We start from the raw sequence: 17675 nt of genomic DNA on the forward strand, positions 1-17675 counted from the left end.
CTAATCTAAGTTTTGGATTTAAAGTTAAATAAAAATTGAATTTTCTCTCTTACCAGTTCTGATATAGTTCAGGGACTAATTTTTATTATAAGCTGATAAATATTTCATCAGATAACCTAGGCATTTTATGGTAATTGAAAATATTGAGAAATTTTAATCCTGTTTTACTAGGGTAGTTTCTCAGAAACGTGTCTCCGTGTGCTCTTCACTCTCAGAGAGCCCTCCTCCTGTGTTCCTGTCAGGTAGACAGACAGATGGATGGAAGGAAGGAAGGAAGGAAGGAAGGAAGGAAGGAAGGAAGGTAGGTAGATGATGGATGGATGGATGGATAGATTGATTTTGCATGAGAGGAAACATTTGTTTTCCCTTAATATTCTTCCATCCCAAATAATCTGCCTCTTTTCTTTTCAAGACAGGTTTTCTCTGTGTAGCCCTGGCTGTCCTGGAACTTGCTCTGTAGCCCAGGCTGGCCTCGAACTCACAGAGATCTGCTTGCCTTTGCATCCTGAGTGCTGGGATTAAAGGCACGCTATAAAATGCCTTTTTATGTCATACACACACACACTCTCTCTCTGTCTCTGTCTCTGTCTATGTCTATGTCTCTCTCTGTACTTTACATATGAGAGAAAAAGTTATTTGTACGTCTGGCTTATTTCTCTTTATGTGATGATTATGGCCAAATAAAACTCCTCCATTGTATGTTTACCACATTTATCTGTGGTGGACAGCTAGACTGATTGCGTATCTATTGTGACTGTTATAATAGTAAACATGAATGTTAAATGTCTTGGTGGTATGCTGACTCAGGTTGCTTTGGGTGTGTACCCAGGGTGGTATAGCTAAGTCCTGTGATGATCCTACTGTTCATTTTTTGAGAAACCTTTGTACTGGTTCCTGTGGTGACTGTACAGCCTGACCTGCAATGTATAAGCTTACACCATTGCACCCCACCTCTTCACTAGCATTTGTTGATTTCAGGGTATCCTGGCTGGAGAGAGATAGAACCTTGGTTTAGTTTGTGTGTATGTGTGCGGGGAGGGTATTGTGGTGGGGTGCATGTGGAGACCAGAGGCCAAGCGTCTTCTGTCTTGCCTTCCTCCCTCAACCCCGCCCACTACCTTTTTTTATTTTTTTTATTTTTGACATAGGGTCTCCCTGAACCTGGAACTTGCCAGGTCAGCTTGATTGGCCCAGCCAAGCAAGCTCCTGAGCTGCACCCGTCTCCTTTTTCGTGTGGGTGTTGGCTAGCCACACCAGGTCCTGGTGATTGTGCAGTGGGGTGCTCCACCTATGGGACTACAGGAGAGCACCAGAATTGCTGGCTTAAATTTTTTTGTTTTGTTTAGTTTTTAATGTTGGAGAGAATGCAGCACCTGGGTTGTAGCTCAGTGATACATTGTATGAATACACAAGGCCTTGGTTCAGTCCCCAGTTCCTCCCCCAAAGTTAGTTGGTATTGTATATAAAATTCATAATGTTCTGTATTTTTATAATACCATATGAGTTATGTAATTATGTTATCTTCTACAATATTTTAATCATCTTGGAGAGATACCAGAAGTCCAGTTAACTAACCTATTGTTAGCAGTCATAAGGTTTTTTAACATTCTAGTAATATAAATAATGCTGAATACTTTTTATAATATAAATATTTTTCTTTTTATTTATTTGTCTCATTTTGGTTGTGGTGAAACTAGGATTGAACCTAGGAATAAGCGCTGTCATTGAACTATATCCCTCCCTCTTTTTATTTTTTCAAAATTTTTTTATTTTATGTGCATGTGTGTTTTTACCTGCTTGCATGTCTGTGTACCATGTGCATGATCGGTGCCTGCCAGAGGCTGGGAAAGGGCATTAGATACCCTGGAATTGCATCTCTGTAGGCAGAGGTCTGTTGTTTGGATTATTCAGTAAAGAGACAGCTGAAGTTAACAGTAAGAGTCAACTAAGGCCGTCAGAAGGAGCACCAATTTTAACTCTCTTCGCCAGACTTAAATGTTTTTGTAATATCCTTGTCAGCCCTTTAAATGTTCAGTTTTTAAAAAGCGGTGTGTGTGTGTGTGTGTGTGTGTGTGTGTGTGTGTGTGTGTGCCGCCAGCCATGTATGAATGGGTGTCTTGAGGCCAGAAGAGGACAAGAGATCAGAGCTGGAGTTATAGACATTGTGAGAACTGAACTTGGGTCTTCTAGAAAAGCATTGTTTGGGAGGGGAGAGGACAGGGGAACCCATGGCTGATATGTAAAATTAAAACACAAATACAATAATAAAAAAAAAAGAAAAGCATTCTTTACCAGCTGAGCCATCTCTCTAACCTCTAAACTGTGAGTCTTCAATTAGGTTTCATGAATATATAAAATATAGAATATACAGTTGAAAACATTAATAATCCCGTTAATCTTATTTGGTCTTTTTTGTTTTGTTTTGTTTTTTTCAAGACATGGTTTCTTTGTGTAACCCTGGCCGTCCTGGAACTAACTCTATAGACCAGGCTGGCCCAGAACTCAGAAATCCATCTGCCTCTGCCTCCTGCCTGCTGGGATTAAAGGCGAGCACCACAACTGACTGGCTTGGTCATAATATTTTTTTAAGGTTCAAATTTTTCAAAGATAAATTATGCATTCCTATTTAGTAACACAAATGAAGCCATTTAACTAAAAACAAACTGGTAAAAATGAACAGATATTTAAAATTAAAAGTATTTCTGAAAGAAGAAATCTTAAAACAGACTCTATAAAATTTAACTGAAAATAATTTAACTGAAGTGTTATATTCTGAATAAAAGTTACCCATATTAATTTTGTGTTACCCCATGTGTTTTGTGGGAGTGTATGCACATGTGTACATAGGGATAACTGTGGAACCCAGAAGGTGTCTTATTCCTTGAAAAGTTGTAGTTGAAAGTGTCTGTGAGCTGCCCAACAAGGGTCCAGGAAGGGGCCAGCCCTTACAGTAGAGCAGCACGTGGTCTTAACCCTGACCCCCAGTGCCAGCCTTAGTTCATAGATGCGTAATGCAGACCACAACATGACTAGATGACAAAAGCTTTATACCTACATGTGTGCAGCCTGGTAGTGACTCACTGATCTTCATTGTGTCCACACTTAGCCAAATGTATCATGATTGGTTAGGTTTTTAATTAGAGTTTTAAAATAGTAAAATATTCTTAGATAAAATTCAGTCTTGAGGAAGCTGGCTTAAAGGCTTTCTTTTTTGGACAATTGAGTTTTATTGAATAATCCAGTTGGCACCATGATGACTATAAAAGTCTCTGGGCTTTTTATACTTGAACCATAGTGGTTCATGAACATGGAATGGTCATAGCTTTTTTTTGAAATTTAGTCATTCGATGGGCTATGTGTCAGGAGGCCTTGGGGTCATTCTCTAGCACCCCCTTGTCACTGAATCCCTGACTAATTTCAGTGATAGTACATGTAGTAAAATCTTAGACAAGTTTTGACTACCAATTAATTTCTTAAAGTGATAGCTTAAGTTACTCTTAACTCACAGCCTGAGTCCAGAATAACAGCTTAATTGTTTCTTAGACTGTTAGGGAGGTATTTTGAGGAGCTTTTAAAATACATTCTTTATTTTACAAAGTAATTTTTCTTCTGGAAGGTCAATTCTGTATGAGAAATTCTGAATTTGTCATAGAGGATGACTGTATTATGAGTCCTACAGACTGAGTGATGCACTTCCAGTAATAAGATCTTAAAAGGCTTTGTACAGTCAAGCTGTTCATGAAAGATGTTTAGAATAGAGTCAGTTTGATTCATGTTTCCTTTGTTCATTATGAGGATTTTTTTCTAAATATGTTTAAGATTTTAGTGTATAATTCTAATTACAGTTATTATGTGGTCAGTGTGGAAGCCCTACCGTTCATGCAACAAATATATACAGCATATTGTGTCTTTATTGAGACTAATAGAGGAAAACAACGAAAAGCAAGAAAACCAGAAATCCCTCCCATAATCTCACCTTCAAAAGAATAACCCTGTTTTGTTGTGTTACTCTTTTTGAGACTTCACTTTTATTGTATTGTGTGTTTGTGTGTGGTTCTGTGCACATGAGTGCATTGCCAGTTGAGAGGTCAGGAGAGGGATTCCCCTGGAGGTGGAGTTCCAGGGATGTGAACAGGCAGATGGAGTGTGCAACTGCAGTGTAGTTCTTTACCACCACACCCCTCCAGCACCTGTCTTCTCTGTTCAATGCTTTATCAAGTGGAATTGCCACAAATGCTACTTAGTAGCTTCTTGTCATTCTGTTGGGGGGATACAGAAAGTACAGTAGTAAATATAGAACTTTACATTTTAGTTTATTTTTAAAACTTAAGTAGATAAGGGAAGGGATGTAGCTTCGTTGGTAGAGTGCTTGACCAGCATCTAAGAAGCCCTGGGTTCAGGGTCCAGCTCTGCATAAACAGTGGGTGGTGGCATATGCCTTAATTCTAACACTCGTGTGGAGGCAGAAGTTCAAGGTCATCCTCTGCTCTCTTAAGTGTGAGACCAGCCTGGGATGCATGAGACTCTTTTTCAGAAATACCTTTTTTTTTTTTTTTAACTTTCCTCTTTTAAACCAGGGCTTAAATCAGACATTTAAGCTAGAATTTAATGTGAATCTTGCCCGTCTAACTCATAAATCAGTAAATGAAATGTAGACTATGCTGTAGGGTCAGTAGTAATTTTAACCGTGTGTACTGTTTGCCTGGGAGTGCTTTAAACACACCCTGCATATATTAACTCCTATTTTATGCTTGCTCTCGTTCCATAGAAGAAGAAATGTAATCACTGAGAGATCAAGTGACTAGTTAAGGGGTGGGAGGAGCAAAAACATTTAACCCAGGCTGGAACACTGAGGTCAGACGCAAGTCACTGTCTTCTGTCATCGTGACTTTTCTGGTCACTGCCCTAAATACAATCGTAATTAGAGTTAATTTACCGAACAAGTTAATGATTTGTAATGTCAGACTGTTCATTGTAAATCCCTGACTAGAATTCTGTTTCTCTGCTGCATTTCAATCATGGGACTGAAATCTAATTTACTGCCCTCCATCGGCAGCATCCCGCATCCTGTGCGGGCTTTCCACTCTGCGGTCCTCCTGCTTGTGAGTGTCAGCTAACATCAGCTCCCTGGGTTGCCGCGGTGGGAGTGTGAGCGCGCCCAGGAGGCTTGGTGTCCGGCTGGCGGTGCGGGGCGGTGCGGGGCGGTGGGGTGGGTCTCTCCCCTGCTGTGAAGCGGGTCAGAAGCGTGAAGCAGCTGTGTAATCCGCTGGATGCTGACCAGGGCGCTCCCCATTCCAGTCAGGAGCCTGCAGATTGGCTGGGCGCAGGCACACGTGACCGACATGTGGCTGTATTGGCGCAGCCTGCCGGGGTGTCACTGGAGACAGAATGGAGGTGCTGCCGGGCTCGAAAATGGGGTAGGTGCTGGAGCTGCAACGGCCGGCTTGCTGCCGGGGAGAGGGAGGAGGTGGTTTTCCCATGGACTGCCTTAAACCGGTGACCTTTCCTTGGCACAGGGTCTGCTGCCACATGCCAAGCCGAGGAGGCAGGGGCGTCGTCCCGCTCCTCTCCCCCACCCCCCACTGCAGCACGGGAGATGGATTTCCTGTGCTTCGGATCCTGGGATTTTGACAGAGGAGGAAGAAAGGGGGAGGGTAGAAGTGGTGAGGGGAGAGCGGAGAAAGCGGTTTTGTTTTGTGTAATGCCTGTTGACAGTGGAGTAGAATAACAGTATCTAAGGAAACGAGGAGAGAGCAACAAAGAATGGAGCACATTCACGGCGAGCGGAGCAGCGAAGCCCTAGCCCTTTGAAAGGCTGCTTTTCCTCCATGGCCACAAGGACACAGGACGTGGTAGCCAAGAGTGGGCATACAAAGCTGCTGCTGCTGCTGCGGCTGCTGCGGCTGCTGCGGGATCTAGTGGAAAGGGCTGCCGGGGATGGGCGGAGGAAAAGACAGTAGTACTGCGGAGACCAAGTGATCTTGACTGGCGAGATGCCGTTGAGTAGTAACGCGCCTGCTTTCCTACAACGTGTAGGTGAACTCGCTGAGAACGGGGTGGTAGATACCAGTGTCTTTGTTAGCTGCAGAATGCAGTGGTGGTGGTTTCTGTGGTGACTGCAGCAGGGCTCTCTCTGCTGTAGACAACTGCAGAGAGTGAGCAGATGGATAAATGCTCAGTAGCACTCTGTTAGAAGACGCCAGCTCATAACGACCCCAAACAGGAGAAAACCCATAGTTGGCCTTTTTAAAGTAGGAGGACCGTCAGATTATGAATTGTTGACAGTGGAGTGAGTCAAACACTTTGATTTTATATCACAGGAGATGTTGGATGCTTTGGTTTAACATGAGTCCTGTAGGAAATCTTAATACATTATGTATGGAACTGGATCGCCCCTTTGTGAATCCAGCTTTTATGCCGATAATTAGATCATTCGAGAGTCAATAACATTAGAATGTAAATTACTTTGTGAAAAATTGTGGACAGTACATTTTTATAGGCCTGATCAGACCTGTATTTTTAAGTAAATTCCTATTTTTCTTTTGATACTTTTAAATGTAGTTATATAAAACTACAGATAAATATTTTAGATATATCTCTTCTCTAGTGAGTATTCACAAAATGTGCTCTCATAAAGTGTTTTAATTGACTTAGATGTCTGAAAGTGTCCAGTCTTCAGATTGAGTCTTTGCCTTACTCTGTGCATGTCTCTGGCACCCTCCTGCACTTCCTGGCTCTGAACTAGACTAGCAGTGGCTTTGTGAAGTCCTCCGGGATCAGTGTCCCTTACAAGACAGCCCCTTTTAAGTTGTTTATGTAGTTGTCTTAAGAGAATCTCCAGTTTTGTCTCAATAGTTTTCAAAATAATAACTATACCCGAGTAAATAATACTATGCAAATTTTTCATTGACAAATTAGAGCTGTTTGATTTTTTTGTTGTTGTTTTGTATTGCTTTGTTGTTGTTATTTTTAAGACAGTCTCAGTGTGTAGTCCAGGCTGGCTTCCAACTTAGGATCCTCCTGCTTCAGCCTTCCAAGTGCTGGGGTTATAAGACTACATCAGAATGCCAGGCCTAACTTTATTCCTTAATATTTTTAATGTTTTAATTTTATGCAATTGTGGATATCAGGATTAGAAGTACTTGGGATAGCTTTTCAATCTGATAGAAACCATGCCTAGGATTAAAGATGTCACATTGAACTGACAAGTGAAATTTAATAGCTAACATTATCCAACCCCTTGAGTCTCAGTTCTTGAGTTTACAGCATTCTCATTTTTACAGATGTGTTCTCATCTAATCAGCTGGTGAATGTAGCGTTATTTTCATCTTCCGTGTTTCACAGTTCTCTAATTCAGGTATGTGACATTATCCAAGGTCATCTATTGTGTAAGGATGAGAGCTTGTCCTTTATTTTACTTCTTTTGTTGTTATTTTTGTTTTTTTGAGACAAGACTTCTCTGTGTAGCCCTGGCTGCCCTGGAACTAGCTCTGTAGACCAGGCGGGCCTCGAACTCACAGAGATCCACCTGCCTCTGCCTCTGCCTCTGCCTCTGCCTCCTTAGTGCTGGGACTAAAGGCGTGCACTACCACTGCCCGGCCAGTTTTTAACTATAAGGATGCTTTACAAAAGATTTCATAGCTTAAATACATGTATTTATTTTCTTTCTCTCTCTCTCTCTCTCTCTCTCTCTCTCCCTCTCTCTCCCTCCCTCCCTCCCTCCCTCCCTCCGTGTGTGTGTGGGGGTGTGGGTGTGGGTGTGGGTGTGCATGCATGTTGCCAAGGAACTCATGTAGAGGTCACATGACAACTTATTGGACTTGGGTCTCTCCTTCTCCTCCCACTATGTGGATTCCAGGGATCAAACTCAGGCAGTCGTGCTTGATGGCAAGCGTCTTTACCCACTGAACAATCTTGGCAGTCCCATTAATTAGTATATATTTTTATTAATGTTATAAACATTTCTATAGTATTAGATTGCAATATTTCCAAGTTAAATAAGAAATAGAAGACTAAATTAAGAAAAGATTACTCCTTTTACAGTATAACATTCAATATTTCACTGAGCTTTTGTAAAAAGGTCTTTAAAATTATTTATTGTTAATTGCTATACCTAGAATTATGTGACCTATTTAGAAATTCATAAATATTCAAAGTATATTTTGTGAACTAAATCAAAGCTATTCATGATAATTTTTGGATGAATTACAGTGTAGGTTTTTGTTACTGTTTTTACTGATTTCACTGTAACTGATTCTGTACTTTCACATGTTTAAACACTTTATGATTCTAATCTCACTCTCCTGTTGTGAGGGGAGTCCACGTGGAACCCGTCTACACAAGCAGAAATGTGATAGCATTGGTTTAGAAAGACAAGGAACACTTGAGAAATGGATTCAGTACATATTTGTTAAAGTTCCAGCCACATGCCAGACCTCAGAAAGGTGCTGAAGAACCAGAGAAAACCTGGGAACTGACCTTCAGGAGGCTTAAAATAAACTGAGATTTGATTGCTTTGGTTAGGCCTGGGCACCTTTTTAAAGGTTTATATAATCTGAAATATTTACTGATTTGCAGGAAAGGAGTAGTTTGTTCTTTGAGGTACTGTACCCTGTTTTAAGACCTGTCTGAAATCACAGATAGTTTTTGAATATCTTGAAGGTTGAGTGGAATGGTTTCTTTATCGTTTAGTCTTAGCACCCAGTTGCATATTTAGCCTTGTTTTGAGACAAGGAAGAGTGCCCCCATTGTGTGGTACAGATAGTGGGTTATGTAGGGGAGCTTTCTCCTGTTTCCACCTCCTCCTTCCATTCTTCCTTCAGGGTGTGTGTCTTGTTTTTGCATTGGTGTACAGTTCTGTGGTGTTGAATTCATTGTGAATCCATAACCAGCATCATCCCCAGGACTTTTTCATCTTTCCTTGTGGAAACTTTGAGAACATAAAAGCCGCATTTCTCTTTCTCCTTGACACCGAGCAACCAGCACACTACTTTATTATGTCTATAAATTTGACTGTTGTAGGAATTTCATATAAAAAGATTCATATACTTATCCTTTTGTAACTGGCTTAATTCACTTATCGTAATGGCTTCATGAATCATTTAAGTTATACCTTGTATTTTAGTTTCTTTCTTTTTGAAGGCTAAGTAACTCTGTTCCATGCATACTGCATGTTGTTTGTTCATCCATCTCTCAGAGTATGCTTCCATTTTGTCTCAGTAGTGCTGTGATCATGTGTGTGCTGAGAACTGTTGCTGCTGTGTGCTGCCCAAATGTTTGAACTCACTGCTGTTTCTACGACCTGTCCATTTGACTTCCTGTCCATGGAGTTGTGGTTCTAACAGAGCTGTTTAGTATTCCACAGTATTCATTATCACTCTAGTGGAGGCTGTAGGTTTTCTTTTTCTGGATTCTGCTTACCAAACTCTGCAATGATGTGTATTTGTTCATGACTACTCACTGATTGTCTTAGTTATGTGTTTCTATATAACAAATCACACCAAAACTTAATGGTTTGAAATGACATTGTGGCTTAAATTATCAGCATTTATTGTTTCAGAGTTTCCATGAAACAGGAATTTAAGAGCATCTTGTTTGTATGAGAAAACTCTGTTTTCTCAGGAAGCTGCAATTAAGATTTTGGTCATCTTGAAGTTACTACGTCTTGACTAGAACTGCTACTTCCAAGATGGCCCATTCACATAGCCTCAGTCTCCCAATGGCTACTGGCAAGCAGTCTCAGTCACTTATTTTGTGGACCTCCATGGAGCTGCTTAAATATCTTCATGACATGGCAGCTGACTTTCCCTCGGTGAACAGTGTGGGGAAAGAGGAAACAAGGAAGCCATTTATGGCCAGGCTCCCAGCCTGTACACCATCATTTCTGTTGACTTGGGTAGTTGGACTGTCTTGGCCTGCCAGCCCGCAAATAATGACTTGGAGACTTATTAATTATGAGAACTTGGCCTTAGCTTAGGCATTTTCCTAACTAGCTCTTATAACTTAATCTGTTTATATTAATGCGTGTTGTGACTCGGTTATTTCTGTGTACTGCATGGCCAGCTTGTTCATCTCACTGGCATCTCCACACGCTCAGATTCCTTCCCCTCTTCCTGTCTCTCCCCAGAAATCCTGCCTATCCTTTCCTGCCCAGCTATTGGCCATTCAGCTCTTTATTAAACCAATCAGAAGGCACCTTGGCAAAGACACATCTTCACAGTGTACAAAAAGATTATCCCACAACAGTCTTACCTTTATTTAGTGAGAGCTGCTAAGTCTAACCTACAAAACAAGATGAGTTAGGGTCAGAGAATTTGTATAAACATAGGGAGGTTGTTGGATGGACCAAGAAGATGTCACTGGAATTTAGCCCTGAGAGAAGTGGTCACCATATTGGCATTGCTTCCTGTTACTGTTGTGAAAAATCAAAACAAAGTTAGTGGGTGGAGTGGGTTGGTTTTTGAGAGGGTCTCGAATAGTCCAGGTTAGCCTTGAACTCCATATGTAGCTGAGGATGGCCTTGAACTATTACTGCTATTCTACTTGTACTGCTAGGATTATAGGTGGCGCTGGGACCAAACCAGGGCTTTGTGCATACACGATGCCCGACAAGCACTCTGCCAACCGCGGATTTCAAACCCAGTGTACTGTTGCCCATTCTCGGAGGTCGGAATGGTTTTCACTGCACTTCCTAAAGGAAGGGTTTGTTCCTTGGCCTTTCCCTAACTTCTAGTGCCTCCTTCATTCTGTCTTCACGACTCTGTCAGCAGCATCATTAATTTCCCTCTGAATCTGACACGTGGCTTCTGCTGTCACATGTCATCAACCTGTTCCTTCCTCCTAAAAACACGTGTGGTAGTGTTGGTTCTGCCCACGTAATTCAGGAAAATTTGCTTCCCAGGCCTGACAGATCACACTGGCAAAGTCCCTCTAGCCAAGTAAAGTGATGCATTTATGGTTTGGGAGATGGGACACGGACAGCTTTCTGGACCGTGGTTTTGTTTGCCATAGGTATACTAACACAGTTGTTTTTTGTTTTTTGTTTTTTGTTTTCCTTTCTGAAGCATTTTGAAAATAATTCTTTGGTGAATAAGTACTACTGTCAAGGTGAGACTAAAATTGTCATTTAAGGTATAATTGGAAACATTAAAATAGGTTTTCTACCATCTATTTAGAATACTGGCTTTATTATCAGTTAAATGTTTATCTGTTTATTAGCTACTTAGGACATAGGCCATGAGGGAAACTGAGAAATGAAGTCACTCTTTATACCTTTAGACTTGTTGTAACACCTTTTGTGGACTCCCAGTCAACGCCAGTCTCCTTCCACAGTCTAATCACAAGCAACACAGTGGTGTTTCTGTCTCTTCCTTCCTGGTCTCCTGGGTTCTTCCATACTGTATTTAGCTATATTAGATAATCATGTGTTCCTCTATATATGTCTTGCTTTTTCAACTTCTGAACTTTGATCATAGTATTCCTGTTATTGAACTTGGGGTTACAACCTGTGCCCCAGGGCAGATCTGGTCACCCATTCTCAGTGATTAAAGCTAATTGAAAGAGCCAGATTAAAAATGAGAAGCATGGCCGGGCAGTGGTGGTGCACGCCTTTAATCCCAGCAATCAGGAGGCAGAGCCAGGCGGATCTCTGTGAGTTCAAGGCCAGCCTGGGCTACCAAGTGAGTTCCAGGAAAAGACACAAAGCTACACAGAGAAACCCTGTCTCGAAAAACCAGAGAGAGAGAGAGAGAGAGAGAGAGAGAGAGAGAAGCAGAAGCAGATTGATTGATTCAGTGTGACCACATTGGGAAGAGAGACAGAGATAGAGACACACACACACACACACACACACACACACACAAACACACGCGTGCGCACATACACAGGTGCACGTGCCCCAATCCATCGTCTCTGTCCTATAGTGAGATTAAGGTTAAAAGAGAGGACCAAGGATATGCACATCTAATCAGTCCAGATCAAGATGTGTGTGACCAGCACCACCTGGATGACGGGTCTTTGTCTGGACTTCAGTTTCATCCTGCAAAGTAATCTGGAAGGTTCTTATAACTGTGTGAATCTCTCTCCAGGAGACAAGTTCCCCTCTGGCTGAGGCCTTTTCCTTCTCCCAGCATGAGATTCTTAGGACATTGTCTGTTTTTTGCAGGTCCCCTGTTTCAATAGATGATAGTCAAATTGAAAGACACAGGTACCCTTTGAAATATCTTTATCCCGCCAAGCCTGTCCGTTCCCTTCCTTTCCTATAATTCTGTCCTCTTACATTTGGGTTGACGTCTTCGGTGGGCTGGTGGATGAAGCGGTGTACAGAGTTGTGAGCCAGGAGACTAGGAGGTGGCACACAGGCCTGACGGCCTTGTGTAGTGATCTTGTTTATCCTTTCCAGGAGTACCCCTCCCCCAGGTACTGCAGAACAAGGAAGAGATTAGCTTTTCATACTTTCCATAGGAACAAAGTTTGTTACACCATTAACACCCCCTTATATTGGCGTGGTAGTATATGGATAAGAAATTCTCAGTATTTGTTGATCCCATTATGTAGGCACAGAGAGGAATCCATTCTCCTATTCTTTAATGGGAGGTTATCTTTCATTTTTCTCTGAATTTGTCTTGTTTTCTGTTTGTTTGCTCTGTAATTGATAGTGTATATAGTTTCTGTTCTTTTCCTCATGCATTTACGCTGTATGTGACTATTACTGGGGACATTTTGGGGATTACAGAAACTGCACATTACCTACAGACCTCTCCTAAAGATGTGTGTGCCTTAGCTGGGGAGATAAAACACATCAGAGTAAAATAGAACATAACAGCCCAAGGTATAGCATAGTTACTGCTCCTTCCTTCAGCAGGAATGTGCATGGTGGATTAGCGGTGTCAGCAGGCCTTTGTGTAAAGCAACTGATCTGGACCTAAAAGAATCAAATGTCCAAACAAAGCAGAAAATAAAACGTGACATTCAAAAAGAAGTTAAAACACACAACTCATGCCCACGTGTGCACGCACATGCATACAAAGTGAGCATTCGACCCCAGCATGGGTTTGCCTCCTGACCTAGCCCTTTGGTCTGAGTTCTTGGAAGTTACTTGCCATTTGGACATCCCATTTTCCTTAACTCTACAAGAAGCATGCTACCTACTTCATAGGTAGTTGTAAGAATCAACTTAGTGCACCCAGTCTGTGGGACCAGGACCTGTCCTTAGTGCATGAGCTGGCTGTTTGGAACCTTGGGCTTGCACAGGGACACTTTGCTCAGTCTGGAAGGAGGTAACAGGACCTGCCTGAACTGAATCCACCAGGTTTAAATGAATCCTCAGGGGTGCCTTGATCCTGGAGGACATGGGAATGGAGGGGAGGGGCTGGGGGGAAGGTGGGGTTGGGGGCGGGAGTGGGGAGGACAGGGGAACCCATGGCTGATGTATAAAATTTAAAACACATAATAATAAAGAAAAAAAAAACGAGAAAAAAAAAGAAACAACTTAGCACATAATGGACTTAGTACATTTACAGAATATGGCTTATACTATCTGGATTTCATCTATCAGACATGCAAAAGTAAGGGCATGTGTAGAGGAGTTAAATAATAATATGTCATAGCTAGGAAACAAGGTGTAGAATTTTGAGAATTTTATATGCTCTCAAAATTGTTTTGATAAATATTTATGAAAATTAGTCATGTTCCTGAGTACCAATCAAACCTTAAAAAAATTAATCCTAGTAGTTTCCATAGTCTGCAGCCGGTCTCCTAGGCAGTAAATGATATGAAAGGGTGGAGCCTTCCCTTCACACCTCCCAGATGAGAAAGTCCTTGAAATGGCACCTAGATCAGCAGTTCTCAACCTGGGGTCAACAGCTCTTTCACAGGGCCGCCTCAGACCATCAGAAAGCACAGGTATTTACAGTACGGTTCATAACAGCAGCAAAATTAGTTTGGAAGTAGCAACAGAAACGGTGTTATGGTTGGGGGTGACCATAGCATGAGGAGCTGTATAAAGGGTGCAGCATTGAGAAGATGGGGAGCCACTGGTCTGGTGGAAGAGGAAATGATGAGCTGTCTGCAAACAAAATGGGCACTTAGATACTCTGACTCAGAACCATTGTCGGGGCTGTAATCAGAGAAGAGTTGGTGCCCATAACAGTTCTGTTAGCAAGGAAACCAATGTAAGAAATGTGTTACTAAAAGGAAATTAATATCCATGCCCTTAATCCCAGCACTTGGGAAGCAGAGCCAGGAAGACATGCACACAGATGACACGCACACACAGAGGGAGAGGGGTGGGGGTCTCCTCATTAAAAAGACACTGAAATACTGAAAAAAGAATAAAGCCTGAACAAGTAGGACTTGTTTCAGGAATGGAGGATGGCCCAACATTAGAAAAACATAATTCAGAGAGGAAAAAAGGATTCAGCTACCCCTTATAAAACTTTTATAAAAAAGAAAAGTCTCTAAATGTGCTTAAATGTCAGGCAATCTAAGCATAAGAAATTTAAATTCTGAACTAGTAAACCATTCCTGTTAAAATCAGGAACAAGATAATTTATACACCATTGTGTAGTTTCAAACTAATATAACAAAAAGAAACGAGATGTAAATATTGGGAAGCAAGGCAGAGTGTGTCTTTGCTCACAATTGTATATGAATAGAACTGCTAGAAGAACTTAAAACTCGTAGTATTGATAATCTGAAAAGATTAGCCGTGTAAAGGACATGTGATTTCGTGTGAGTGGTGATATTCATAGAAATTCGAATTGGGAAAAGAAAACAAATTGCCATGAAAAGCATCCGTCCTTTCTTGGGAGGAATCTAGGAAATGTTACTTAGGGGCCAAATGGAGAGTCCTGAGAGACAGTATGATTTAGTGTCATCGAAATTTAAGTCTCCCAAATTAATAGAAATAAAATACAGTTGGGTTATAACTTTACATTTCTGTTCAGTGAAAAATAAATGATTCAATATTATGAATGTAATTGATTTGATATACAATTCTATATGAATGAATATAAAAATGGGATTTCTGGTTCAAGCCTTCTCTGATAGTAGTTGAAGTAGTCAACTACAAGTCTCTATAATGTTGACCAATCTTCATTCCTGAAGTAAACACCACTCATTCATGCTTTATTCCTATCTAGGATTGGAAATCTTCTGTCTCCTAGGATACCTGCATGATAGTTAAGTATTCGAAAATGTGAACTTACAACCTCAAAAGCATAAGAAGCAACTAAAACAATAAGGAAATGAAGTGATTAAAAAAAAAAAATCAATGGCCTTGAGATGAGACTTCCTAGTTCACTGTTCTTTTTGGCATGATGGATTACCTCTCATTAGTTAAAAGTAAATACTAATTTTCGAAATTTCTTAATAGCCTTTGAAGCTATGTGGGCCACCCTTGAATGTTTGAAAAATCAGAATAGATGCCAGGGTTTTGCAAACTGCTACCAGTTTTTATAAATTGGCTTTATTTGAAGATATTCATGCCTTCCCATTTTTGTGTTCTGAGATGCTTTTATGCTACAAAGACCAGAAGGTGTAGCAGAATCATGTTGGCCTACAAAGGCTTATAATGTTTGTTATTTTCCCATACAGAAAATATGAGCAGCTTGGCATGGTGGTGCAGGCTTTTAGTCCTAGCACCTGGGAGGCAGAGGCAGGAGGATCTCAGTGATTGTGATGTCAGCCTGGTCTATATAGGGAGGTCTAGACCAGCCAGGCTACATAGTGGGACCCTGTCCTCCATCCCCTCCCCCCCCACACACACACACAAAGGTTCGCCACCCTGCCTCCCATAATTTAACTGTAATGGCCACCTTAGAGCTAGCCACAAGCTTCCATACTGCATACATGGCCATTTATTTTCAGAGTGTGAGAAAGGAGGAATGTCACTATGAGGCCTAGCGAAGAGGAGAAAGACAGTGCAGAGATCTGCATTGGTTGTTAGAGCTACAGTGAGTGAGGTATATTCTTCTTGGAATTAAGTCCTTTATTCAAATTCACATATCAGTTTGGAATCTGACAATGTCATATTTTCACATTTAAGTTTTTTGTTGGGGAAGGGAGCTAGGCGGTGATGGTGCACGCCTTTGATCCCAACACTCAGGAGGCATAGCAGGCGGATCTCTGTGAGTTCAAGGCCAGTCTGGTCTACAGAGTGAGATCCAAGACAGCCAGGGCTACACAGAGAAACCCTGTCTTGGAAAATTAAAGAAAGAGGGTTGTTTTTGTTTGTTCGTTTCATTTCTTCTCTTTGTAGCCATGATTCTTCATGTTAATAAGATTTACAATGCTTTTTAAGACCTCTGCGCTGTGGTAACAAGTGGCAATAATAGGTAGACACGTGTTTCTTTTTATTGTAAAGAGGCTGTAATGCCTCTACTATCTCATTGAGGCATGCGCACATGTGGGTGCAGGCCAGAAGTCCACTTCAGGTGTCATAGGCTCTCTCGTTGCCCTGATTAGCCACTGCTTCATTTAAGACAACAGTGGCTGACACCCTTCTTTTTTGAGTTTTTGTCTTCACTTTTTTTGTGGTGGTTGTTGTTTTTTGTTTTTTCGAGACAGGGTTTCTCTGTAGCTTTGGTGCCTGTCCTGGACTAGCTCTGTAGACCAGGCTGGCCTCGAACTCACAGAGCTCCACCTGCCTCTGCCTCCCAAGTGCTGGGATTACAGGCATGCACCACCACTGCCCGGCTTCAGTTGTGTTTTTGTTTATTTTCTTTAATTTAATTTTATTTTTTTTATTGCTAGGGATTGGCTCCATGTCCTTGCACACTTTAGGCAGGTTACTTTGCCACTGAGCTAGGTCTCTACCCCCAGCCTCATTGTTATTTTTAATGCCAGTGTGGTAATGCTGTTATGCCAAGTAGACCTCTCCCATCTGAAGGAGCCTAAGAACTGAATCTGTTCTAAGGTAGCTAACTGATAGCCTCTTGTCAGAGCGCTCCAGTGGCCTCCTACCAGCCTCTCGAGCGTTTCAGTCACTGTTCCTGGGGCTGGTGTCTCGTGGCTCAGCACACAAGGCTAGGCTTCAGTCCCTAGCACAGACCCAAGCTTTCCCTCCACAGCCTTTCCTAGTTTGTAGCCTGAGGAGCAGACCACTCCTCAGGGCTGTCCTTCTGTTTGACATCCCTAAACTCTTCTTTCCTGTAGTTGAGATGTTACCTTTACCATATACTCGATTTACGTATGTCCACTTTCATGTTTTAAAAATTGTATTCTAGTGATTTCTTTATATATCAGTACTCCAGCTTCAGAAAGGACTTGATTGAGGCTGTGTGTGGAGGCACACGTTTCCTCCAGCACTGGGGTAGAAGCGCTTGGTTTACTGTTGTTTTTTGAACAGTTGCTGCTTTTCAAGCCTCGCTGTCCTCGTCAGCAGCTGCAGCCTGGGGGAATTCTGCTCTCTCGGGCACCGACTCTTTCAAAAGCTACAAGGGAACTTATCTAAATCTCTGTCTCTCTAAAGAACTCAAGAGTCAAAGGTTGAGGTGAATTCTCCTCGGAGAGGCTGAATAGCAAGTAGCTCACCTCCTCTCCTTGCTCTCCTCCTCCCTGCCGCTTCCTGTCAGCTAGCTGCTGACTCGGTCTCTTGACCACAGGTGAATTTTATTTAATCAAACACATCTTTCCATCATTAAACAAATGTTCTAGAGCATAAATGAAAGTAGCAC

General features: G+C 41.7%; 1 protein-coding gene across 13 annotated transcripts in view; it reads left to right on the forward strand.

Moving 5' to 3' along the window:
- Window positions 1-17675, forward strand: part of Apc (APC regulator of WNT signaling pathway) — a 100700-nt gene that overhangs the window by 19017 nt on the left and 64008 nt on the right. For 2 of the 13 annotated variants that reach the window (XM_036205105.1, XM_036205111.1), the window contains exons 1-2: window positions 5378-5417; window positions 7284-7357. The exons of 9 other annotated variants lie outside the window; for them this stretch is intronic. The gene's annotated coding sequence lies outside the window, so the exon portion shown is untranslated. Of the gene's footprint in view, window positions 1-5353; window positions 5418-7283; window positions 7358-17675 lie in introns of those variants that run through there. 2 more of the 13 variants (XM_036205108.1, XM_036205104.1) reach the window with 2 other exon arrangements.

This window comes from Onychomys torridus, chromosome 13, assembly GCF_903995425.1.
Source record: "Onychomys torridus chromosome 13, mOncTor1.1, whole genome shotgun sequence".
Lineage (NCBI taxonomy): Eukaryota > Metazoa > Chordata > Mammalia > Rodentia > Cricetidae > Onychomys > Onychomys torridus.